The sequence below is a fragment of the Pongo abelii genome, chromosome 1 (assembly GCF_028885655.2).
Source record: "Pongo abelii isolate AG06213 chromosome 1, NHGRI_mPonAbe1-v2.0_pri, whole genome shotgun sequence".
Lineage (NCBI taxonomy): Eukaryota > Metazoa > Chordata > Mammalia > Primates > Hominidae > Pongo > Pongo abelii.
Window position 1 is genome coordinate 154180391 of NC_071985.2, and position 26100 is coordinate 154206490.

Here is a 26100-nt window from a genome sequence, read left to right on the forward strand (position 1 = left end):
TTTCTGCTTCCAGAGATTCAATAATGAACAAATCAGATGTAGTCATTTATTCAAGATGACTACGTTTCAGCGGGTTGGAGTGAGGAGGGCAAAGAACAAATAAGTATATACCATGTTGGGAAGTAAACTGCTATAAAACAACCTCAGTAGGGCAATAGAGAGAATAAGTTGTGTTTTTATACAAGTTAGAGAAAATGTATCTAGCAAAATGACTTAAAACAGATAATTGAAGGAGAAAGAGTGCCAGACAGAGGAAAGAGGAAAAGCAAAGAGTCCGAAGTAGAAGTATGCTTTTTAAATGGGAAAAGTAACAGGTGAGTGTGAGCAAGGAGATGGGTGGGTATAACAACTGAAGGAACACAGCAAATCCTGTATGGCTTTATAGGGCACTGTGAACTGGATGTCTTCCACTTGTTTTTCCAGATATATGCCCCACTCTTCTAGACCTTGATCTGTGCTCATTCATGGAACACATCAACAGGCTGGCTTTGACTGGGTTTGGGCAATAAGCATGGACAAGAGATTAGAGGGAAGTAGGAGAGTGAAGACGAGATATGTAACCTCCCAGCATTCTCTCTGCATGTTTCCCACAGGCTGGCTTTGCCTCCCACTAAAGATCACAGCTCCTGACAAGTGGCCCTCTCTTTCTCTGGGTTCCGGTAATAGTTTCCTACCCTCACCCCTTAGGGCCTGGGGATGGTTTTGGCCTCTGCTGTCATTAATACCATGGTCCTGCATTATCCTCACTATCCCTTGAAATTTCCCTTTTCCCTTGCCCATATCTTTGTAAATAGACTCTTGATTAAACTTACCAAAAATTGCTAATTTGAATGTGCCATTTGTTTCTTGTTGTGACTGTATTACACAAGGTACAGGTTTGGTTTCTATATGGGTGTCCCATGGAGCCACTGTAGAGTTTTGAGTATTTAAATGCCATAACTTTGGTAGCTGTATGGAGAAGAGAGGATAGAGAGAACAGAGGTAGCAGACAGATCACGTAGAAGGATATTATAAAAATCCAGATAAAAAATAATTTTAGCTTGAATGAAATGATAGAAGCAGATTTATTAGGAAGTGATTGAATACAAGACATATACTGGAGAAATTTGGCAGAATTTTCTGATGGATTGAGTTTCGGATATAAGAAAAAAAAAATAAACAAAAACTCCCAAATCAAAAAATAAACAAAAAAAGTTCAGAGCTTTTGGCCTTAGCAACTATAATAATTGAGGGTCCAGTGACTAAAATCAGAAATGTTACATTTTAGGAGGATATCCAAAATTTGTTCGGGGAAAAATTTAATTTGCAGTGTTACACAGCCTAATAGAGAAATAAGAATATGGAATTCAAGGAAGTAAATATGAGAATCATCAACACAGATGGTATTTGATGTCAAGAGACTGGATAAGATAAGGCGATTGTGAATAGAGAGAGGAGAGGTGAGAGGACTAAGTCTTGGGACAACAATGTTACAAGACCAGAAGTAAAAAGAAAAAATGTCAAGGGACACAGAAAATCAGAAGACTGTGAAGTAAGAGAAGGTTCTGAGGATCAAGAAGTCTCTGAGTTGCTAAGTAAAGAAAGTGCTTCAAGGGAAAGGGAATGGTGAATTGTCAAATACTTCCTAAAGGGCAAGTGAGAATTGACCAAGGAACTGGGTGACAAAGAAATCTTTACTGGCCTTGACAAGAATACTCTTATTAGAGTGTTTTATGACAGAATAGAAGAAGCAGAAAGGGAGACCGTGAGAAAATATAACCCTTTTGAGAAAATCTTATCAAGAATGACAAAGTTCAAAAAGCAGCAGAAAAGGGGGAAATTGGGTAGTGGCTGAAGGGAGATTTGGGATAAAAGAGGAGAGCTGTATTTTAGGAATTTAGAAATGATACAATATAAAATAAAATTTTGAGAGACAGATTACTGAAGCAATATCTTTGCTTCAGTAAGTGAGGAGGTAAAGAATATTATCAGCAGACATCTAAGAAGGTAATATACTTAGTGTTAGGATAAGGTGAAATTTTTTCTATGTTCTCATCTACTCTCATTTGAAATAAAAGGCAAGGTCATCAGATGAGAATATGGAGACCAATGAGACTTGCAGTTTCAGACGCAGAGGACATATGTAATAGCCATCTAAGACAGAGATCAACAAGCTTATGGCAAAGACCAAATATTAAATATTTTAGGCATTGTCAATGACGTAGTCTCTGTCATAGCTACTCGACTTCTATGCTATAATATAAAAGCAGCTATAGATAATAAATAAACAAATGAGCATGGCTGCGTTTCAGTATAATTTTACTTTTAAAAACAGTAGAGAGCTAGATTTGGCTCACGGGCCATAGTTATCTCTGATCCAGGAGAGTGAAAAAAAATTAATGGTCTAGGGAAATGGATTAGGGTTTTCAGGAAGCTCCACAGGCTTATTTGAGGTTATAATCGTGAATATAAATATTAATCAGTACATAGTGTTTTTCTCCAGCCATGTTTTAGGTGGGGGATGGGGAAGACAAGTGTTGTAAACATTCTTGTTGAACAAGACATGAATTTTTTTCATTCTTAATTTCTGCCAACCTGTGAGCTGTTCTAGTCATTTTTTTCCCTCTCTCTCTTCTCATTCCTATAATTGTGTGCTTTCTTTTGCATAATTGCACATTATTCTTTATTTCACAGAGTAAATGAATTTCTTAATTCCTGTATCAGACAGGCAGTTTCCTGCTTTAGATCCTGCAGTGTCTTCCCACTGTATGAACACATCATACTCTAAGTATGGCTCCCCTGGCCTTGCACACTCTGGCTCCTCCCTTCTCTCCAGCATCATCTCACAGCTCCTTCTACTCTTATTCACTGCACTCCCCACATTTGGGTCCTTGTTCTGTTTCTTCAATGTAACAAAGTTCACTCCATCTTGAGGCTCCTTCCTTGGCTTAAAACGCTCATCCCCTGAACCTTTCCCAAATTATCACTCATTTTCAAGCCCTATTTGAAATGCTCCTTTCTCTTAGAGGCTTTTCCTCATCCATCTGTGTACTCTTCCCTTCCCACTGCACAGCCCCTTCTATGAGCAGAGCCACTCAGTAATTTTCCTCCGAATACTCTGATCTTTCCCTTCATTGGATTCAACATAATATGTAATTATGAATTTATAGCTGATGTCATTGGTTTGATGTCCGTATAGCTCACTATAGCCATGAGAACAGGATCTATGTATGATTTGTTCCACCAACATATATCCTGGCCTAGCCCTTGGTATAGTAGATTTATAATATATATTTGCTGATGAATGAATGAAATAATTTTCTCAGATTTTATGTACTTTAGGAATCAGAGGTAGAATAGGATCCCCATTGCAGTGTTCACACTATTTTATGCTTGTATTAGTCTGCTCAGACTGCCATAAAATATCATAGACTAAGGTGACTTAATCAAGAGAAACTCATCTTGTTATAGATGTGGAGGTTAGAAGTCCAAGATCAAGGTGCCAGAAGGGAGGCCTCTCTCCTCAACCAGCAAAAGGCACCTGCTTGCCAAGTTTTCACGTGGCCTTTTCTCTGTGCATACTCATGAAGAATGAAAGTGCTCCAATGTCTCTTTCTCATAAGTATCTCAGTCCTATCAGATTAGGGCCCCATTCTATGACCTCGCTTAACCTCAGGTCCCCCAAAATATATTAACACAATAAAAAAGAAAGACATTCGACTATCTCAAGAAAGGCAGAAAAGGCACTTGGCAGAATTCAACACCCATTCATTATTAACAAACAGCAACAAGTCATCAAACTAAGAATAGGAGTAAACTCTCCTAATCCGATAAGGAGAATTTATGAAAATTCTAATGTTAACATTATAGTTTATCATGAAATAGTAAGCTCTTTCCTCTAAGATAAAAAACAAGACCAGAATATTTACATTCACTATTTCTATTCAGCATTGTACTGAATGTCCAGCCAATGAAATAAAAATTTAAAATGTTTAAAAATAAGTAGAAAGATATATATCAGAAAATAAGTAAAAATGTCTTTATTTGAAGATAATAAAATTGTGTATGTAGAGTATGCAGCGTCTACAAAAATAACTAAGATTAACAAGTGAATGGATGAAGACCATAGACTTCAAGATAAATATATAAAATAAATTGTACTTATATCTACATTAATAACCAACACCACTGAAAGTCACAATAAAAATTAAAATTAAATATTACATTTAAATCCAACAAAATATATATACAACCTTTATATTAAAAAATAAATAACATCGCCTAAGGAAATTATTTAAGACTTAAATAAAGATACAGATTTGCCATGATTATAAGTTGGAAAGCTCAATATTTTTAGATGTTAATTTCAAAATTGTCCTATGGATTCAATATGATCTTTCACAAAATTCAAGTAGGTTTCTAGTAGAAATTGTTAAAAAGATTATAAAGTTCATATGGAAAAGCAAAGGCCTAGAATATCGAAAATCATCTTTAAAAAAATTGAACAGAGTTAGAGTAAGACAAATTGACTTCAAAATTTACAATACAGCTACAATAATTGTGACAGTGTGATACTGGCATAAGATGGACAAAGCAATCAATGAGCAGAAAAAAGAGTCCAGAAATAGACACACATTTCTAGTCAATTGCTAAATAAATTGGGTAAGAAAAGGTGTTTTCTTTTTCTCTTTGACTGATGTTGATGAAACAACTAAAAATATTCATAAGAAAAATGTGAAATGAAATTCCTATTTCACACTATACAAAACTGTAAGTTAGAAGTAAATTATAGGCTATCAGTTCTTTCTGTGCTGCTATTATGGAATACCTGACATTGGGCAAATTGTAAAGTACATAAATGTATTTCTTATAGTTCTGGAGGCTGGGAAGTCCAAGGTCGAGGGGCTCCCATCTTGTGAGAGCCTTCTTCCTATTGTTGCATCTTCTCATGGCAGAAGGTGAAAGGGCAAGAGAGCACTGGCATGTGCACGCATGCAAGAGAAGCAGAAGCTGGGAGAGGGAGCCAAACTTATCCTTTTATCAGGAATTCACTCCCATGATAACAGCATTAATTCATCTCTGCCTTCACGACCCAATCATTTCTTAAAGGTCCACATGTGAACACCATTGCATTGGGGATTAAGTTTTCATCGTGTGAACTTTGGGAAACACATTCAAACCATAGTATAGGCCTAAATTAAAAAACCCAGAACCATCAAACTTCCAAAAAATTCTACTATAATGCTTCATAGCCTTAGAACAGGCAAGGTGTTTTTATCAGAACAGACAAAAAAAACACAAATGTTAAAATAAGTGCAATTGATTAATCGAAGAATGTGCGCTCATGCAAAGATTCCATTTTAAAAATGGATAAGCCACAGACTGGAAAAAATATTCACAAGAAATAGATATGACAAAACATTTATATCTAGAATATATAAACACTCCTACAGCAAACAATAAGATGATTAATTCAAGTTTAAGTTGATAAATTATTTCAATAGACAATTCCCAAAATAGGATATTCAAATGGAAAATAGCATGTGAAAAGACACTCAACATCATTTGTGATCAGGGAATTACAAATCAAAACAAAAAGAAAAAAGGGCTATCTTTTCACACCTACTAGAACGGTGAAGTGAGAAAATTATTGCATGGAAAGAAGGCTTGAAACTGACTGGAAAGGGACATGAAAAAATTTTCTGAGAATGTTCTATCTGTTGTCTTGTGTTGTGATAACACCAGTGCCTAAAATAGACAAGCACATCAAACCGAACTCTTAACATTGTGGGTTTTATTACATGTCAATTATGTATCAATCAAAAAGGAATAAATTCACTTCATCCTCAAACCTGATTTTACTCTCTTGTTTTCTTTCTTGGTAAATGATAGCACAGCCAAATGTTGCTTTAGCAAAAAACTTCGGAGTTATCTTTGAATCTCCACTCTATTACCCTATCTCCTATTATTGAATATTCTTTAATTATTTTATAAATACCTCTAAAATTTATCTACTTTATTTCATCAGACTACCAGCACCTTTTTCCAAGTTTTTATCGCAATGTATTTGGACTAGTAGCCTCCTAACTGGAGCCTCTGCCACCACTATTGCCTTCTTGCAATCTTCTCTCTATAGTTGATATAGGATGGCATTTCATAAATACAAATGTAATGAAACTTTTAAAAGGTTTACATTTATCTTATAAAAATAAAATATTTACTATTTTAATACTTGCTACAAAGCCATGCCTACCTAGAGTTTAGAATTTGTGTCATAATCCATACCTCTATGAAGGTCAAGGAGTAGCCTAGCCTAACACATGTGCAACAAAAACTCATTAATACTAACAATTTATGGAATTCTAACAGTTTCTTAAACAACTCTACTAGATGGTTATATACATGATCCTTAATTTTATAAGCTACCAATGAAGAAACAGGAGTTTAGATAGGTTAACCTTCCACAAGGTTAAATTCATGTGTGGTAAAGCTAGAATTTAAATTCAAGTCTGTCTGGTTCCAAAAGTCTGCCTTTTGAATTATAATGATGTTACTGGAAATTTTGTTCATGGATCTTTGGCTACATATAGCTATGATTTATGTGGCTGAGTATGATAATTACAGGAACCATACTAGCTGCATCAATACCAATTATTTTTCTTACAATTCTTAGTAATAGCTCCCAATAAATAACATTTGCATAGAAACTCCCCAATGATAGGATATGTATATGGGTCAATTTATGTGCTTCCTTTTGTAAGTCGTCCTATAATAGAATATATGATACAAAGAGGCCACCAAAAAGCAGCAGAGCCCATAAAATTTTTTAGAAGACCTCAAAGGAGTAATTTCAAAGGTCAGTAAAATGACTAAGAAAATAATACTGTCAGTTGATGGGAAAGCAATGAGGAAGAGAAAACCCTGAATTATTTTCAAAACCGCGAAGGAGAATATAGCATTTTGAGATGATTGGCAAATATGCTTATGTGAACTTTTTCTTTAATTTATATGCACTACAAAACTATTTAATTCCCACTTTAATAACAAAAATAAAAAACAGACCTCAGGAACAAGATTAACATATATACCATCTATACCAGAAACATGAGAGATATTGAAAAGACATGCTTAAAGAAATACAACTACAATTGTGAATTGTGCTGCTATAAACATGTGCGTGCAAGTATCTTTTTCAAATAATGACTTCTGTTCTTCTGGGTAGATACCCAGTAGTGGGATTGCTGGATCAAATTGTAGTTCTAGTTTGAGTTCTTTAACAAATCTCCACACTGTTATCCATAGTGGCTGCACTAATTTACATTCCCACCAGCAGTGGAGAAATGTTCCAACCCAAATGCCCATCAATCAACGAGTGGATAAAGAAGCTGTAGTATATATATATGATGGAATACTACTCAGCCATAAAGGGAACGAATTAACAGCATTTGCAGTAACCTGGATGAAATTGGAGACTATTATTCTAAGTGAAGTAACTCGGGTATGGAAAACCAAGCATCGTATGTTCTCACTGATATATGAGAGCTAAGCTATGAGGACGCAAAGGCATAAGAATGATACAATGGGCCGGGCGCGGTGGTTCACGCCTGTAATCCCAACACTTTGAGAGGCCGAGGAGGGCAGATCACGATGTCAAGAGATCGAGACCATCCTGGCCAACATGGTGATGCCCCGTCTCTACTAAAAATACAAAAATTATCTGGGCATGGTGGCGCACACCTATAGTCCCAGCTACTCGGGAGGCTGTGGCAGGAGAATCGCTTGAACCTGGGAGGTGGAGGTTGCAATGAGCTGAGATCACGCCACTGCACTCCAGCCTGGTGACAGAGTGAGACTCTGTCTCAAAAAAAAAAAAAAAAAGAATGATACAATGGACTTCGGGGACTTGGAGGAAAGAGTGGGAGGGATAAAAGACCACAAAATTGGTGCAGTGTATACTGCTCGGGTAAAGGGTGCACCAAATCTCACAAAACACCACTGAAGAACTTTCTCCTGTAACCAGCCTCCGGAACGACAAGAAAATAAATTTCTGTTATTTACAAGAAATTCATGTGGTATTTCATTATAGCAGCTAGAGGTGACTAATATTTTATGCCTTCCATTTCAAAGTGCCAGAGTATTAGATATGCAAAACCATATGCTTTTCTTTAAAAAAAAAAGTCATAAGAAATTGCCTAATGAAGTAAGTCTTCTGAAAGTATTTTTGTATTGTTTATATTCAGTCAAGGTAATTACAAATATAAGTACTTCCTTCCTTAAAAGATTTTCAAACAGTTGCAATTGAGCATGAAAATATCTCCTCAAATTAGAGGATATTTAGTCTTATCTTCCAGAATTTAATAGCTAGAATGGATCATTTCACTATGTCAACATGTTTTCCAGTGGTAAATATTTTCTCTTCATTGTGAATAACAATTTGGTGCTAATGAAGGCTAAGGGACTGGCATAAATAGCTGAAAAATATCTATGTCTGAGTAAGACCAGAGGTAAAAAACTATTTTCTTTTTTATAAGAAGACACTGCCCAGGAGAAATGTTAGTAATTGGTTACTGGTTATTGCTTATATACAAATCTGAAAAGTACCTTGTAATTATGAAATAATTTTCATAAGAATTTCTGAAAACTGCACAAAACATACCTAATGTGGATGAAAAGGATAATTTTATTTTTTTAAATTTAAAGCATCTTTGCAACAACTATAGAACACCTGTAGATGTATGTTGATTTGAATTGAACTCAGTTTATTTGAGTTAAATTGAATATCTTATTTCTTCATATAAAAATATATAGTGAGAACACATTACTTTATCAGATATAACGGTAATTATAAAAAAACTCCTTCTTAGTTTAGTATTTAGTTTTTATTCTTAAAGCCAGGGAATACTCACCTTATGAAGTACAAGACAAGAAATATGAAGAGAGATCTATTACAAGTAATATAATTTACTATAATTTACTTCAATTTATACCTGCTTTTGTAATGTGGCCCAACCAATATAAGACTGTTACTATTTGTTACACAAGAAGACGCTGTGTGTGCTTTTGCAATGTTAAGTGACAAATCTTAAAAGACCTGCATGTCTGGCCAGGCACAGTTGCTTACGCCTGTAATCCCAGCACTTAGGGAGGCCAAGGCAGGCAGATGGCTTGAGCCCAGGAGTTCAAGACCAGCCTGGGAAACATGGCAAGACCCCATCTCTACAAATACACAAAAATTAGCTGGGCATGATTGCGTACACCTGTAGTCCCAGCTACTCTGGAGGCTGAGGTGGGAGGATCACTTGAGCATGGGAAGCAGAGGTTGCAGTGAGATGAGATTGTGCCACTGTATCCCAGCCTGGGTGACAGAGTAACACTGCGTCTCAAAAACAAAACAAAACAAAACAAAAAACGCTGCATGTCTATTATACAAATACCAAATGCATACATGTCAAGTGTATTTAACTCATTAACAGAATAAGGTAAACTGGTAAGATGTCACAATCAGTTCAAAGGAGAAATCAAAGAACAAGAAATGTATATGAAATAAAAGAATGTTAAAATAAAATAACTTTGCACATTTATTGACAAGTTGGTGTGCTTCATTCTTTTTATTCTTTCTTTTGTCTCCTCTTTGTATTTTCAAATAGCCTATCTTCAAGCTCACTAATTCTTCTGCTGATCGATTCTGCTGTTGAGATTCTGATGCATTATTCAGTATGTCAGTTCCATTTTTCAGTTCCAGAATTTCTGCTTGATTTTTCAAAAATTATTTCAATTTGTTTGTTAAATTTATCTGATAGGATTCAGAATTCCTTCTCTGTTATTTTGAATTTTGTTGAGCTTCCTTAAAATAGCTATTTTGAATTATCTGTATGAAAAGTCACATATCTCTGTCACTGTAGAATTGGTCGCTGCAGCTTTAATTAGCTTATTTGTTGAGGTCATGTTTTCCTAAATGGTCTTGATGCTTGTGGATGCTTATCAATATCTAGGCATTGAAGAGTTAGGTGTTTTTCGTAATCTTCACAGTCTGGGCTTGTTTGTGACCGACCTTTTGAGAAGGCCAATGAAAACTGAGTGTTGTGATCTAAGTCTTTGGTCACTGCAGCTGAGTCTGCATTAGGAGGAAGCCCAAGCCCAGTAATGCCATGACTCTTGCAAACTTGTAGAGGTAACGGCTTGGTAGTCTTGGATCCAGAATTCCCTGGATTACCAAGCAGTGTCTCTTTTTCTCCTCCCTTACTTTCCCCCATACAAGGATAAATTACTATGTGTCCTACCCAATGCTATGAGGAAATTAACTACAGCTTATAAATAGAAAAAAAGAAATTTGCATTTGGATTATAGGAGAAAAAAAACACACATGAAAAGAAAAAGTTCATTATTCTGGAACCTAATTTGTAAAGATTCAGAAGAAATAATGATGTGACAATACAATAATTACCTTTAAACTCAAGTTTATGCTTTATTACTAAAATTACCAATAACTGTATGTACTAATTGAACTTTTTAAAAGATAGGGTATATTAACACAAGTTTTATGCATAAGCAGAGTAATGCTGACTGCGTAATGGAATTAAATGACTGCTATTTGGCTCCCAAGCTCCACAGAATTCCTCCACTGTTTTTCTTCTTTTAATTAGTCTTCCCTCTAGGACTTTTGAAAGTCTATTCTTTCATTACAATTTTGGGAAGTATAACATATCCATTCCTTTATAATTCAGTATAAATATATTATCAGATTAATTTGCTCTTGTACCAATAAATACTGGATTAACGTTGATAATGTTAACCCCCAGTGGTGGTGTTGAGGAGGAGAGAATGCTTACCAGGCACTCTAAGAAACATTGAGGTGTCTGAAGTAGAAACAAATGTGAAGAAAAACATTTTGACATAAATCAATACCAGGCAGGGATCAAGATGGTGGAATAGAAAGCTTCACCAATTGTTCTCCCTGCAAGGACACAAAGTTAACAACTATCTACATAGAAAAAAAAAAAACACTTTCATAAAAAACAAAAATCAGGTTAGCACTCATAGTACTTGGTTTGAACTGCATATCACTGAAAAAGGCACAGAAGAGATAGAAATAACAGTCCTGAATCACTGATGCCACCTCTCCCCAACCCCCAGAAGTGGCAGCACAGTGCAGAGAGCCTCACTGGGTGCCAGGGTAGGGAGAACACAGCAATTGTGAGGCATTGAACTCAGTGCTGTTCTGTTAGAGCAGAAATGAAAACCAGACCAAACTCAGCTGACACCTGCCCACAGAGGGAGCATTTAAATCAGCCCTAGCCAGAAGGAAATTACAAATCCCAGAGCCCCGAGCTTGAGTGCTTAACAAATTTCACCATAAAGAGCTACAATGCTCTGTCTCCAAGTAAACTTGCAAGTCAGTCTAGGCCATAAGAACTGCAAGACTTAGGCGAGTCCTAGTGCTGAACTAGGCCCAGGGACAGTGGACTTAGGGATCATGTGACATTCTGAGACACAAGCTGGGGCAGCCAAGGGAGTGATGGCAGCCAAGGGAGTGATGGCATCACTCCTTTTGAGAAGCAGGTCTGTTCATGTCCTTTTCCTACTTTTTTAATGTTTTTTTTCTTAGAAATTTAAGTTCCTTACAGATGCTGGATATTAGACCTTTGTCAGATGGATAAATTGCAAATATTTTCTCCCATTCTGTAGGTTGTCTGCTTACTCTGTTGATAGTTTATTTTGCTATGCAGCTCTTTAGTTTAATTAGATTCCATTTGTCAGTTTTTGCTTTTGTTGCAATTGCTTTTGGTGTCTTTGTCATGTAACATTTGCCCATGCCTATGTCCCGAATGGTATTGCCTAGGTTTTTTTCTAGGGTTTCTGTGTTTTTGGGTTTTACATTTAAGTCTTTAATCCATCTTGAGTTGATTTTTTGTGTAATATATGGTGTAAGAAAGGGGTTCGGTTTCATTTTTTTACATATGGCTGGCCTGTTCTCCCAGCACCATTTATTAAATAGGAAATCCTATCCCCATTGCTTGTTTCTGTCAGGTGTGTGAAACATCAGATGGTTGTTAGTGTGCAGTCTTATTTCTGGGTTCTCTATTCTGTTCCATTGATTTATGTGTCTATTCTTGTACCAGTGTCACACTGTTTTGTTTACTGTAGCCCTGAAGTATAGTTTGAAGTCAGGTAGTGTAGTGCCTCCAGCTTTCTTCTTTTTGCTTATGATTGTCTTGGGTATTTGGCCTCTTTTTTGGTTCTATATGAATTTTAAAATAGTTTTTTCCTAAATCTGTGAAGAGTGCCAATGGTAGTTTAATAGGAATAACAATGAATCTATAAATTGCTTTGGGCAGTATAGCCATTTTCACGATATCGATTCTTCCTATCCATGAGCATGGAATGTTTTTCCATTTTTTTGTGTCATTTCTGACTTCTTTGAGCAGTGGTTTGCATTCTCCTTGAGGAGGTCCTTCACTTCCCTTATTAGCTATATCCCTAAGAATTTTATTCTTTTTGTTTCAAATGTGAATGGGAGTTCATGTGTGATTTGACCTTGGCTTGCCTGTTGCTGGTGTATAGAAATGCTAGTGATTTTTGCACATTGATTTTGTATCCTGAGACTTTCTGGGCTCAGACAATGGGATTTTCTAGATATAGAATCATGTCTTCTGCAAACAGGAATAGTTTGACCTCCTCTCTTTTTATTTGAGTACTGTTTATTTCTTTCTTTTGCCTGATTATCCTGGGCAGAACTTCCAATACTATGTTGAATAGGAGTGGTGAGAGGGAAACCTTGTTTTGTGTCAGTTTTCAAGGGGAATGCTTCTAGCTTTTGCCCATTCAGTATGATATTGGATGTGGGTTTGTCATATACAGCTCTTATTATTTTGAGATATATTCCTTTAACACCTAGTATATTGAGAATTTTTAACATGAAGATGTTGAATTTTATTGAAGGTTTTTTCTGCATCTATTGAGATAATTATGTGGCTTTTTGTCTTTAGTTCTATTTATGTGATGAATTACATTTATTGATTTGCATATGTTGAACCAGCCTTGCATTCCAGGAATGAAGCCGACTTGTAGGTGGAGAAGCTTTTTGATGGGCTGCTGGATTTGGTTTCCCAGTATTTTGTTGAGGATTTTTGCATCAGTGTTCATCAAGAATATTGGCCTAAAGTTTCTTTTTTCTTTTTGTTATATCCCTGCCAGGTTTTGGTATCAAGGCGATGCTGGCCTCATAGAATGAGTTAGAGATGAGTCCCTCTTTTTCAACTGTTTGGAATAGTTTCAGTAGAAATGATACCAGCTCTTCTTTGTACATCTGGTAGAATTCAGATGTTTATCTGTCTGGTTCTGCACTTTATTTTTCTTTTTTTTTTTTTTTGCTGGTAGGCTATTTACTACTGCCTCAGTTTCAGAACTCATTACTGGTCTATTCAGGGATTCAATTTCTTCCTGATTCAGTCTTGGGAAGGTGTATGTGTCTAGGAATTTATCTATTTCTTTTAGATTTTCTAGCTTATTTGCATAGAGGTGTTTATAGTATTCTCTGGTGGTTGCTTGTATTTCTATGGGGTCAGTGGTAATATCCCCCTTATCATTTCTGAGTGTGTTTATTTGAGTATTCTCTCTTTTCTTTTTTATTAGTCTATCTAGTGATCTATCTATTTTATTATTTTCTTCAAAAAACCAGCTCCTTGATTTCTTGAATTTTTTTAAAAGAGTTTTTAGTGTCTCTGTCTCCTTCAGTTTAGCTCTGATCTTGGTTTTTCCTTGTCTTCTGCTAGCTTTGGGGTTTCTTTGCTCTTGGTTCTCTAGTTCTATTAGTTGGGATATTATTTTGTTAACTTGAAATTTTATTAACTTTTTGATGTGGGCATTTAGTGCTATAAATTTCCCTCTTAACACTGTGTTAGCTGTATCCCAGAGATTCTAGTACATTGTATTTTTGTTCTCATTAGTTTCAAAGAATTTCTTGATTTCTGCCTTAATTTCATTATTTACCCAAAAGTAACTCAGGAGAAGCTTATTTAATTTCCATGTAGTTGTATGGTTTTGAGTTAATTTCTTAATCTTGAGTTCTGATTTGATTCCACTGTGGTCCAAGAGAATGTTTCTTATGATTTCAGTCATTCCGCATTTGCTGAGAAATGTTTTACTTCCAATTATGTGATCAATTTTAAAGCAAGTGCTGGATGGTAATGAGAAGAATTTATATTCTGTTGTTTTGGGGTGGAGAGCTCTTCAGATATCTATCAGGTCCACTTGATCCAAAGTTGAGTTCAGCTCCTGAATATCTGTTAATTTTCTGTCTCAGTGATCTGTATGATATTATCAGTGGGTTGTTAAAGTTTCCCACCATTATCGTGTGTGAGTCTAAGTCTCTATGAAGGTCTCTGAGAACTTGCTCTCCGAACCTGAGTGTGGCTGTGTTGGGTGCATATATATTTAGGATAGTTAGTTCTTCTTTTTGAATTCAACCTTTATGTAATGTTCTTCTTTGTCTTTTTCAGTCTTTGCTGATTTAAAGTCTGTTTTGTCAGAAACTAGGATTGCAATCTCCACATTTTTCTGTTTTCCATTTGCTTGGTAAACTTTTCTTCATCCCTTTATTTTCGGCCTATATGTGTCTTTGCATGTGAGATGGGTACCTTAAAGACAGCATACTGATGGGTCTTGGTTCTTTATCTAGCTTGCCATTCTGTGTCTTTTAGTTGGGGCATTTAGCCCATTTACATTTAAGGTTAGTATTGTTATGTGTGGATTTAATCCCATAGTCATGATGCTAACTGGTTATTTTACAGACTTGTTTTATGTGGTTGCTTCATAGTGTCAGTGGTCTGTGTACTTTAGTGTGTTTTTATAGTGGCTGATAACAGTTTTTTCTTTCCATATTTAGTGTTTCCTTTAGGAGCTCTTGCAAGGCAAGTCTAGTGTTAATGAATTTCCTCAGCATTTGCTTGTCTGAAAATTATCTTAGTTCACATTCACTTATGAAGCTTACTTTGTCCAAATATGAAATTCTGGGTTGGAAATTCTTTTATTTAAGAATGTTGAATACTGGCTCCCAATCTCTTCTGGCTTGTTGGGTTTCTACTGAGAAAACCACTGTTAATCTGATGGGCTTCACTTTATAGGTGACCTGGCCTTTCTCTTTGGCTGCCCTTAACATTTTTCTCTTTCATTTTGACCTTGGAGAATCTGATAATTGTTTGTCTTCAGGATGATCTTCTCATGAATCTGCTTTCTGGGGTTCTCTGCATTTCCTGAATTTGAATCTTGGCCTGTCTAGCAAGATTGGGGAAGTTCTTCTGGATGAGATCCTGAAACACGTTTTCCAAATTGGTTTCATTCTCTCCATCTCTTTCAGGTACCCCAATCAATTGTAGAGTTGGTCTTTTTATGTAATCCCATATTTCTCAGAGGCTTTGTTTCTTCCTTTTTATTCTTTTTTTTCTATTCTTGTCTGACTCTCTTCTTTCAGAAAGACAGTCTTCAAGTTCTGAGATTCTTTCCTTCACTTAGTCTATTCTGCTATTAATACTTGTGACTGCATTGTGAAGTTCTTGCAGCATGTTTTTCACTTCTATCAGGTCGGTTATGTTCCTCTCTATACTGGCTATTTTGGCTGTCAGTTCCTGCATTATTTTAGCATTATTTTTAGCTTCTTTGCGTTGGATTACAATGTACTTTTTTAGCTCAGTGAATTTCATTTTTATGCACATTCTGAAGCTTACTTCTGTCATTTCAGCCATCTCAGCCTGAGCCCAATTCTGAACCCTTGCTAGAGATGTGTTGCAGTTATTTAGTCTGGCTTTTTTAATTTTCAGAATTTTTGAGGTGATTCTTTCTCCTATTTGTGGGCTTATCTACCTTCAATCTTTGAGGGTGCTGACTTTTGGATGGGGTTTGTGTGTGTGTGTTTTGTTGTTGTTTGTTTGTTTGTTTTTCTTTTAACAGTCTGGGAACTCTTCTGTAGGGCTGCTGCATTTTGCTGGGGATGCATTCCAGTACCTAGTTGTCTTGGTTTCTCCAGTATCTGGAGACATCATCAGTGAAGGCTGCAAAAAAGCAAAGATGGCAGGCCACCCCTTCCTCTGGGAGCTCTGTCCAAGTGGGGTACTGACCTCTTGCCTGCCTGAATGTGCCTGTAGGAGGTAGCTGGAGGTCTTGGTTGGGAGGTCTCACTCAGTCAAGGGGAACAGGATCAGGGACTTGCTTAAAGAAGCAGTCTGGCTGCAATTTGGTAGAGAGGCTCTGCTGTGTTGGGGATCCCTTCAGCCCCCAACTGGCTTGGACTCTCCAAGGCCCACAGGGTGGACCAGCTGAGATGCCCAAACAGCAAAAGTGGTGGCCTGCCCTCCGCCCCAGGCACTTCATCCCAGGAAGAAATTAGAACTCTGTTGGCCATAGAACATGGCAGTAGTGGCCTGAGGCTGCAACTTGAAAGATCCACCCAGTGAGGAGGAATGAATCTGGGTCCCATTTATAGAAGCAGTCTGGCCACACCTTGACAGAATAGCTGTGCCATGTTAATGAACTACCTCTGCCCTGGACAGCTTGGACTCTCCAAAGACCACAAGCTGGAATGGCTGAGTCATCCAAACAGCCAAGATGGCAGCTCACCCCTCCCCCTGGGCACTCTATCCCAGGGAGAGATTAGAGCTCTGTCCATAGAATACAGGTGGGTGGAGGTAGCTGGAGGCCCCAGCTGGGAGATCCCACCCAGTGAGGAAGAGTGAATTGAGATCCAGCTCAGTGAAGCAGTCTAGCTATGTTCTGGCAAAGCAGCTGTGCTGTACTGAGAGGACCCTTCCTCATCTGCACTGTTTGGATGCTCCAAAGCCCATAGACTGGAATGGCTGAGTCAACCAAACAGCGAAGCTGGCAGCCTGCCCCTTCCCCCAGAGGCCCCATCCCATCTCAGGTAGGCTCTGCCTTTTTGCCAGTGACTGGCTAGAATTCCAAGCCAGCAAGTCTTATCTTGAGAGATGGATAAGCCCCATTCTATGGGGCCTGCAAGGAAGTTGGAAGTGGGGAAGTGGGGCCTGCAGACAGACACTGCTCAGCCCCCCGGATTCAGCCCCCTTCCCAGGGATATGTACAGACCTCCCACCTTGCCTGAGTTTTAGTCACCTCTGTTGGGGATCTCAGGGCCAGAGCATGTAAAGTTCCTGGGTCTCACACAGCTCTGTGTGTTGGAACCAAGTTCCTGGTGGCGTGGGCTTATGAGCGGATCTCCCAATCTGGTTTCCTGGGGTCGCACATTCACTCACTGCTTCCCTTGTCTAGGGGTGGGGGTTCTCTTGGCTTCGTGTTGCTCCCAGGTGTGCCATCAATCTGCCCTGCATTTCTTCATTCTCCATGGGTCGAGTTGTTTTCCTGATTATTCCCAACACAAGTACATGAATATTTCAGTTAAAGGTGTTATATTCACTCACCCCTTTTATTTCTCTCCATGAGTGCCACACACCATAACTACTTCTAATTGGAAATCTTGCCTCTTTTCTTAATACCTAACTCTTTAATCCCCAGACACTGAAGAATGTCTACTAGCATCAACATCATCCAGGAAAATAAGACCTCACCAAATGAACTAAATAAGGCATCAGGGACCAATCCTGGAGAAACAGAGATATATGACCATTCAGACAAGGAATTAAAAAGAGCTGTGTTGGGGAAATTCAAAGAAATTCAGAATAACACAGAGAATAAATTAAAAATTCTATCAGATAAATTCAACAAAGATATTGAAATAATTAAAAAGAACCTCAATAGGTACAGCAAACCACCATGGCACATGTTTACCTATGTAGCAAACCTGCACATCCTGCACATGTATCCTGGAACTGAAAATAAAATAAAAATAAAAATAAAATAAAGTAATAATAAAAAACAATAAAAAAGAAAGCCATACCTGAAAGAATACATAATGTATGATTCTAACTATATGTGGCCCAAACATAAGTAAAACTACCTATGGCATTATAAGTCAAAAATAAAAATAAAATGTATCTCCAGGTGTTCACTGTAGCATGAAAAAAAAAGAACCAAGCAGAAATTGTTACAGGCCAGGAAAGAGTGGCATGACATATTTAAAGTGCTGAAGGAAAAAAGTTTTACCCTAGAATAGTATATCTAGCAAAAATTTCCTTTAAACATGAAAGAGAAATAAAGACTTTCTCAGGCAAACAAAAGCTGAGAGATTTCATTAACACTAGATCTGTGCCACAAGAAAGAAAAGAACATTGATGAACAATAAAGAATCACCTGAAGGTACAAAACTCACTAGTAATCATAAGTACACAGAGAAACACAGAATATTATAACACTGTAACTGTGATGTGTAAACTACTCTTAAGTAGAAAGACTAATCAAAAGTAATAACTACAACAACTGTTCAAGAATAGTCATTGCAATAATACATAAGTAGAAACAATAAAAAGTTAAAAAGCAGGGGGATGAAGTTAAGGCATAGAGGTTTTATTAGTTTTATTTTTGCTTATTTGTTTGTTTATGCAAATAGCATTAAGTTGCTATCAGATTAAAATGATGAGTTATAAGATAGTATTTGCAAGCCTCATGATACCATCAAACCAAAAAAAAATACAATGGATATACAAAAAACAAAAAGCAAGAAACTAAATCATAAAACCAGAGAAAATCACCTTCACTAGAGGCAGACAGGAAGAAAGCAAAGAATGAAGAAAAGACTATAGGACAACCAGAAAAAAAATAAATAAATAACAGGAGTATTTTCCTCTCAATAACAACGGTGAATGTACATGGACTAAACTCTCCAATTAAAAGACATAGACTGGCTGAGTGGATGAGAAAACAAGAACTACGGATTTATTGCCTACAAGAAACCCACTTCACCTATAAAGACACACATAGACTGAAAATAAAGGGATGGAAAAAGATATTCCATGCCAATGGAAACAAACAACAAAAAAAAGCTGTACTTACATCAGACAGAATAGATTTTAAGATAAAAACTATAAGAGACAAAGAAGGTCACTCTATACTGATAATTTTAAAGAGGTCAATTCAGGAAGAGGATATAACAATTTTAAATGTAGATACACCCAGATATATATATTAGAGCACCCAGATATATAAAGGAAATATTATTAGAGCTAAAGAGAGAGATAGGCCCCAATACAATAATAACTGGAGACTTCAACATGCCACTTTCATTACTGGACAGATCTTCCACACAGAAAATCAACAAAGAAAAGTTAGACTTTTTTTCGTCTGTACTATAGAACAAAAGGATCTAATAAATATTTACAAAACATTTCATCCAAGGGCTAACCTTGACTAGATATTTCTGAAAAGACAGCATATAAATGGCAAGCAGGCATATGAAAGTGTGCTCAACATCATTAATCATCAGAACAATGCAAATGAAAGCTAAAATGAGATAACATCTCACCCCAGCTAAAATGGTTTATATCCAAAAGAGAGACAATAATAACTGTTGGCAAGGATATGGAGAAAAGGGAACCCTTGTACACTGTTGGTGGAAATATAAATTAGTACAACCACTGTGGAGAACAGTTTGGAGGTTGCTCAAAAAACTAAAAATTGAGCTACCATATGATCCAGCAATCCCACTGTGGGTGTATATCCAAAAGAAAGAAAATTAGTATATCAAAAAGATAACTGCATTCCCATGTTTGTTGTAGCATTGTTTATAATAGCTAAGATTTGGAGGCAACCCAAGTGTCCATCAACAGAAGAATGAATACAGAAAATGTGTTATATGTGCACAATAGAGTACTATTTAACCATAAAAACTAAATCAATCAATACCAGGCAAATTTTACCAATTTGAAAATCTCTGTGTTTGCTTTTTACTTGTTCTGCCAAATTAAATCCCTTTTCTTGATATTATGCATATTCACTATGATGCATCCAAGACTCCTCTTTGAAATTCAATCCAGTAAAATATAATTGGATGAAGAGTAAGGATTTTGAGGTGGGTGAGATTTTCTCAAAACGAAATTTCTATCTGCTTATTAGATGAAAAAAATTCACATAAACAATTAATAGAGTTATCAGATGAAAGTCAGGTGGACCTAAGAGCATACCAGTCAAAAAGATATTTCCAGTAAAAATTCAGCAGAGGAGTCATTCACTCTAAGATGTATAATTTTGTATCTGCCTCATAATCGCTCTAGAGAGTCATTTTTTAAATCTTAGAATATAATACTGGCAAAATCTGCTGCTGCTGCCAATCCTGATGGAACAAGCTATCAATCTAATTCAAAGTGAAATGATTACATGTAAACCCCTACATCTTTCCCAATACTATCACAGCAGAAAGGGATACATTTGGAACAATACCCAGCCCTAGGACAGGCAAATATTTCTGAGGTTAGATGTGATTTTATTGTGATTTTGTTTCTAACGTTTTAGCAGGTATTACTCTATATATCAAACTACCTCAATGTAATTTAAACTCTGATAAAACACTTCACCATCTGGCCTAGTTCTTTCTAATACCTTCAACAGTTTTCCCCTACTGATGGCAAAATACAGTTATTTGTTGCATTTGTTGATCCTCTTGTCACCTCATATTTAACAATTCTTTATTAATACATTTAATGAGTTGATACTACAGAATGTAAAGGAATACAAATGATCTGGCTGGTGCAATTGGAAAAATATTATAATTGCCATGAAATGAACAAAGGGACTCTAATTATGTATGTTAATAGGACAAAGATGCACAGTGTTCTGCTTATAATGGTTTAATGACATCAGTTTTATGGTTGAGATTTCCAACATTTCTCATATCAGACTGTATATCATATTAGGCAATTAGTAACTTGATTCACACTGCACAGGGTGGTTTTAAAATTCAGCCACACTTTTGCTAATGTGGTTTCCTTTTCTTTTTACATTATCTTATGAAAGAAAATGTTCTTGAATACTTACTCAGTAAATAACACAAGTACCAATTTTCAATCAGAACACTACTATCCTGGCATCAAAGTATTTCTCTTAAGAGTGCCCTGGATTTAAAATGTGTATTAAATCTTTTTGATGTAATTTATCCTCTAGAATAAAGATGCACACTTAACATAGGCTAAAAGAGTTTATCAAAATGCATTCAATCAGACATGACACTTACTGAGAATGGAAGAGCAATGACATCCGAAAAACTAGCAGAAAAAAATTAAAGCAGAAAAATTACTTTTGAGCTGTTAATACTTCAGGCAAGAGTAATGTTATTGCATTGTTGTTTCATGGAAAAGCAATATCCGCAATAGGACTGAAAAGCAATATCTACAAATAATAATTTCACAACTGTGTAAGAAAAGTAATTTGGAAAAAATATCTGATTTGATGTATTGATAAGTATCTATTAGAAATGGAAGAGAAACTTTTAAAAATTACAGTATTTTTTATATCTCCATTTAGATACTTTGGTTCATGAAGTAAGTTTTCTTCATGAGGTTTTTGTTTTGCTTTGTTTTTTGTTTTTTGTTTTTTGTTTTTTTTGTCACCAGGCTGGAGTGCAGTGGTGCAGTCTCAGCTCACTGCAACCTCTGCATCCTGGGTTCAAGTGATTCTCTTGCCTCAGCTTCCCAAGTAGCTGGGACTACAGATGCGAGCCACCACACCCAGCTAATTTTTGCATTTTTCGTGGAGATAGGGTTTCACCATGTTGGCCAGGATGGTCTCAATCTCTTGACCTCCTGATCTGCCCGCCTTGGCCTCTCAAAGTGCTGGGATTACAGGCCCAAGCCACCATGCCCGGCCTGAGATTTTTTTAAGTAAAATTGTTTTATTTGCATAACATAGTGGTTTTAGGACCACTGGAAACATTTTCTCCAGGTGTAGTTTATAATATAATTGTAGTATTTCAGATTTTTCTTTTTCTATATTTTCAGGCATTTGGAGAAAGTGAGGGAAATCTTTTAACAGTCAAGAAAGTCATTAAGAGTCAGCAATATAGTTTTGCAGTTCAGTAATGTAAACCATTACTCATTTTAAACATTAAAAACATCATGCCAACCTTCATTGGCTGCCATTAGAAAGCTGTTTCTGTTACACTTCTTTAAGTTGGATTTTGTTAGTGTAGTTTTCATGATTATATGTTATGTGTGCAGCATTTAAAGTACCGGATCATTGTGTCATGGTTAAAACCCAGATTCCACCATAGAATTTTCACATTTTAGATTAGTCAGCTTATTTGCTAGCAACACCAAGTTGTGTCTAAAAGGCAGGAGTAAAATAAATAACGTACAATAAATAACCTATGTGCCTCTTAGCTGAGCTCAAAATCTTAAATAATTTCCACATGTTTCTAATGATCTCCACATGTGTATCTTTCCTGTAGACATTGTTTTATCCCTTTAGTCTATCTGGATGGCAAGATTGTAGTTGTATATAACTGCAAACTGAAGGAAAAAATTAAGAATAAAGGCAGACAATCTCATAAGTGTCACTTCTTCACTTTATTTTAAGGGCAATAGTGTCCAATTAGAATTTTCATGATTAGTCAAGAAATGGATATTGTTGCCATAAAGCATATAGCTTTTATATACTGCTTTGTTGTAAAATACATAGAATACATAATTATTTATAAGGTTTTGGGCTAAGCGTTGTGATAAATACAATGAATAAGGAGCATACCTTTTCATTTGAAAATTTGCATGTGAAAAGATAATTAACAAAATATGGTGGAATTAATGGCTTGATCTCTACCAACAGCACTGTGACATCAGACAAAACCCTCAATATTGTTGAGCCTGAATTTCACTGGTCAAGTTAAGGCTTAAACATGAACACACACAAGGTTATTATAAAGATAAACTGATGACATATAATGTAGTGTGTAATCTTGAGATACATTTTTTATTTCTTGTGCATTTATCTGTGTGTTTTCAATGTGTTTTAACATGTGGTATTTTTTTTTCTGTGTGCTTTTAATGTGCTTTAAGTTCCTGCCTGGTTGCTTCTACTTGTCTCTTTGAAATAGAAATCAAGATTGCAGTGGTCTAAGTCTGCAGGGGAGCTTGCAGACTTAGGTGCTTTATATGCTCAAAGAAGGATCAACGTAATTGTTGAAATAAATGAGAGAGTAGCTGTTAAATTTTGTGATTGTCCTTGTACACAGGAAGAAGAAGACAAGCTTTAAAAGTTTGCAAGATTATAGGGAAGGACACAGATAGGCAAGGAGACAAAGGAATTGAGGCTGGTAGCTAAAGGACTCTTGAAGTGATGAACTATGTGTTTTGAAAAGGAAGGAATGCCTAAAATAAACCCAGAGGCTAGAAGAAATAGTTGGGTGTCAAGGGACTGAAAGTTTCAATAAGATCAAAGAATAGGTGTGCAGGCATGTCTGAAAAGAAATGATGCTCTACTCAGAAAAAAAGATAATGGAGCTTAAGCTTTCTAATCCTAATGTATGGATGCTCAATTTCAGGGGAGGACAAAGTTCATGGAGTTATGAGTCATGGTATAGAGTAAATAAGGAGTGATAAGAGTCTGAATATTTGGGTGAGATTTATGTGGTGAAATCACACAGGATAATAGAAGGTGGAGAGATAAGAAAGACTGTGAGATGGGAATCAACATCCTCAATAAATCCCTGAAATGTAAATGAGAATTTACATTTTTCATTTATGTAAAGTTACTTTACACCAGTGTTAATGAAAGGCAAATGACAAAAAAGATACAGAAGGTAGTAAATGGTTTTAGATTCATGTTGTAAAAGTTTTTGTAAATTTTAAAGTAAAATGTAAGTCTGGGAGAATGGTAACACTTCCTATTTCAAAAAAAGTGAAAAACTTTAGGGAGTGAGCCTTCCACTGGACAGAACTGTAAGGAAAATAATGTTCTCAGGGGATGACCATGTTTCTGACTATGCCTGCAAATAATTATCATTCTATAATAACATATAAGTAATATGGATAACCTTCTATAATATAATGTAATAAGATGTATTATTTGTAATTCTGCAAAGCTATTTCTAGCCATAGGCAATAAAAAATTATAGATCCTGTTAAACTGTTCATTAAGAGTTCAAACAAGTATTGAATTATGCTAAAATAATAGCAACTCAACATTAATTTCATTAATTTAATGACATTAACATTTGCTTTTTTTATTACCCTCTATGTCTAATTGAGACACTGGCTACCACGAACTGAATGAGTTTTTGACATAATATTTCCTGGCATTATGGCCTTTGTCAGATGATTTTGCCTCTATTGACCATCATGTTTTGCATTTGGATTTGAAATGTACATTAGCATGTTAAAATGATTCCCCTGTCATTTTCCCACAAGCTGTTTCTCATTTAGTTAAACACTTCTTCCAGGGTCAGAGACTCCACCAGTTTCAAAGTGAGATCAGCATGCAGATGAAATTTTTAGACCATATTGAAAAATGAAAAATTGGACTCCTCATCACTTTTTCCCAAGAGAGGAAAGCTGCCGTCAGCAGAGCCAAGGAAAGAAAACAGCAGTGAAATAATGTAGAAACCCAGGGAACAGCAGGTAGAAGAATTAGTCATGGTTGCTTTGGAGTATAAAATTTTACCTCCAATATACTGCCAAAAATACTAAATGATTTAACACAACATCTTATTCTAGCTTTACAAAATATGGGTTACTAGGTTTTCTTCCTTTTATGCCCCTGTGTTTTCTTGATGTCTTTTACCTGGTTCCAGTTTCCTTAGCTTTTGGTAGCAGATAGCATTTTCAGAGCACTGTGCCAAGACTTACCCACATGAGTCCTATCGACCTTGATCAAGGCCACAAGGCAAAATCCCTAGTCCTTACTTTGAAAATTAACTTGATATTTCCAGATATATATTCATCTGGTTTTTCTATTCCACATATGAGAATTATTTCTCTGAAAGGTTTGATTTACTTCTATTAATTATTATTCAAAAACATACCCTGTGAAACAATTGTAACTAAATACCAAACAAATGAAAACAGATGGTAGTGTAATCTAGACAAAGAATTTGGCCCAAGGGGTTAAAAAAAAAGAATATAATAGAGGAAGAATTTTCTTTAATTACCCTCAGAAAGTCAACATGAAAAGTGATTGAAATAGGTTTTGCTGGTATCTCTCCCAGTTTTAAACATATTTGTGTTTCTAAAGTAAAGCATCTATACAGATAATCCAGAACTTAAGTAGTGAAAATAACTATGTTTTTCATCACTCAATTACAACATTTAAGTCCATATTAACAAGCCAAATGGAAGAAAAGATTTACCAAGTGAATTGGGAAAATATGACATCTGGATGATAAAAGTGAGTTTGATAATTTTAAAAATAATTTGAATGACTAATTAAAAGTTTCCCTTACTCATTAAGAAACTTATGACTGCTCCCGCTGTTTTTTTCTAGCATTATCGTTGCAGACTTTGTTCATCCAAGATCAAAACAATGGGTCAATTTCATCAGCTCCTTTAAATAATGCATCTAGAAAGTGAAAAACAGTCTGTCTGATGACAAGACCTTTCACCGTGTTAGGAGGAGGTTTCTTTGTTCTCATTAACATCCACTAAAAAGGCCCTGGTGTGGAGGCCCACTCTGGAAAAGTTGGCCTCCAGTGCACAAGATGAAGAGGTAAGTTCAAGTTCACCAGATTTTAATCACTCAGAAGTACATCTGCCTGAAAAGCCTAGTCAAAGATCCACATGAGGCAATGCACTTAACACCTTCCAAATTCCCTTTTCAGCACAGATTACCCACTATACTTATAGCACCAGATGGATTCTTGAAAAAGTGTTGCAATGTAATCAGGCATCAAAGTTAAAATAAATTTTATAAACAGTACTAAGGCTAACTACATTTCCAAACCACTTTGGCACATTTCTTTTGTCTCTTCCATTCATTTTGCCAGCAGTTGTTGATTTAAAAGGTTATGTGAATGTGTATATTTTTTTCTAACGTAACATTTACAAAGAAAGCACTTATGTAAATAAACCTTTGGAAAACGAGGTTGCTATGATTAAAGCACAAATGTGGGCATATGCCATGGAAAGTACTGTTCTTTTCTTTAATACTATGTTAACAAAAAGTTATTTAAATAAATTTCATGTAAAAAACTTATGCATACGTTCAGTATTATAGACACTTTTGCCAATACTATTTTTTTAA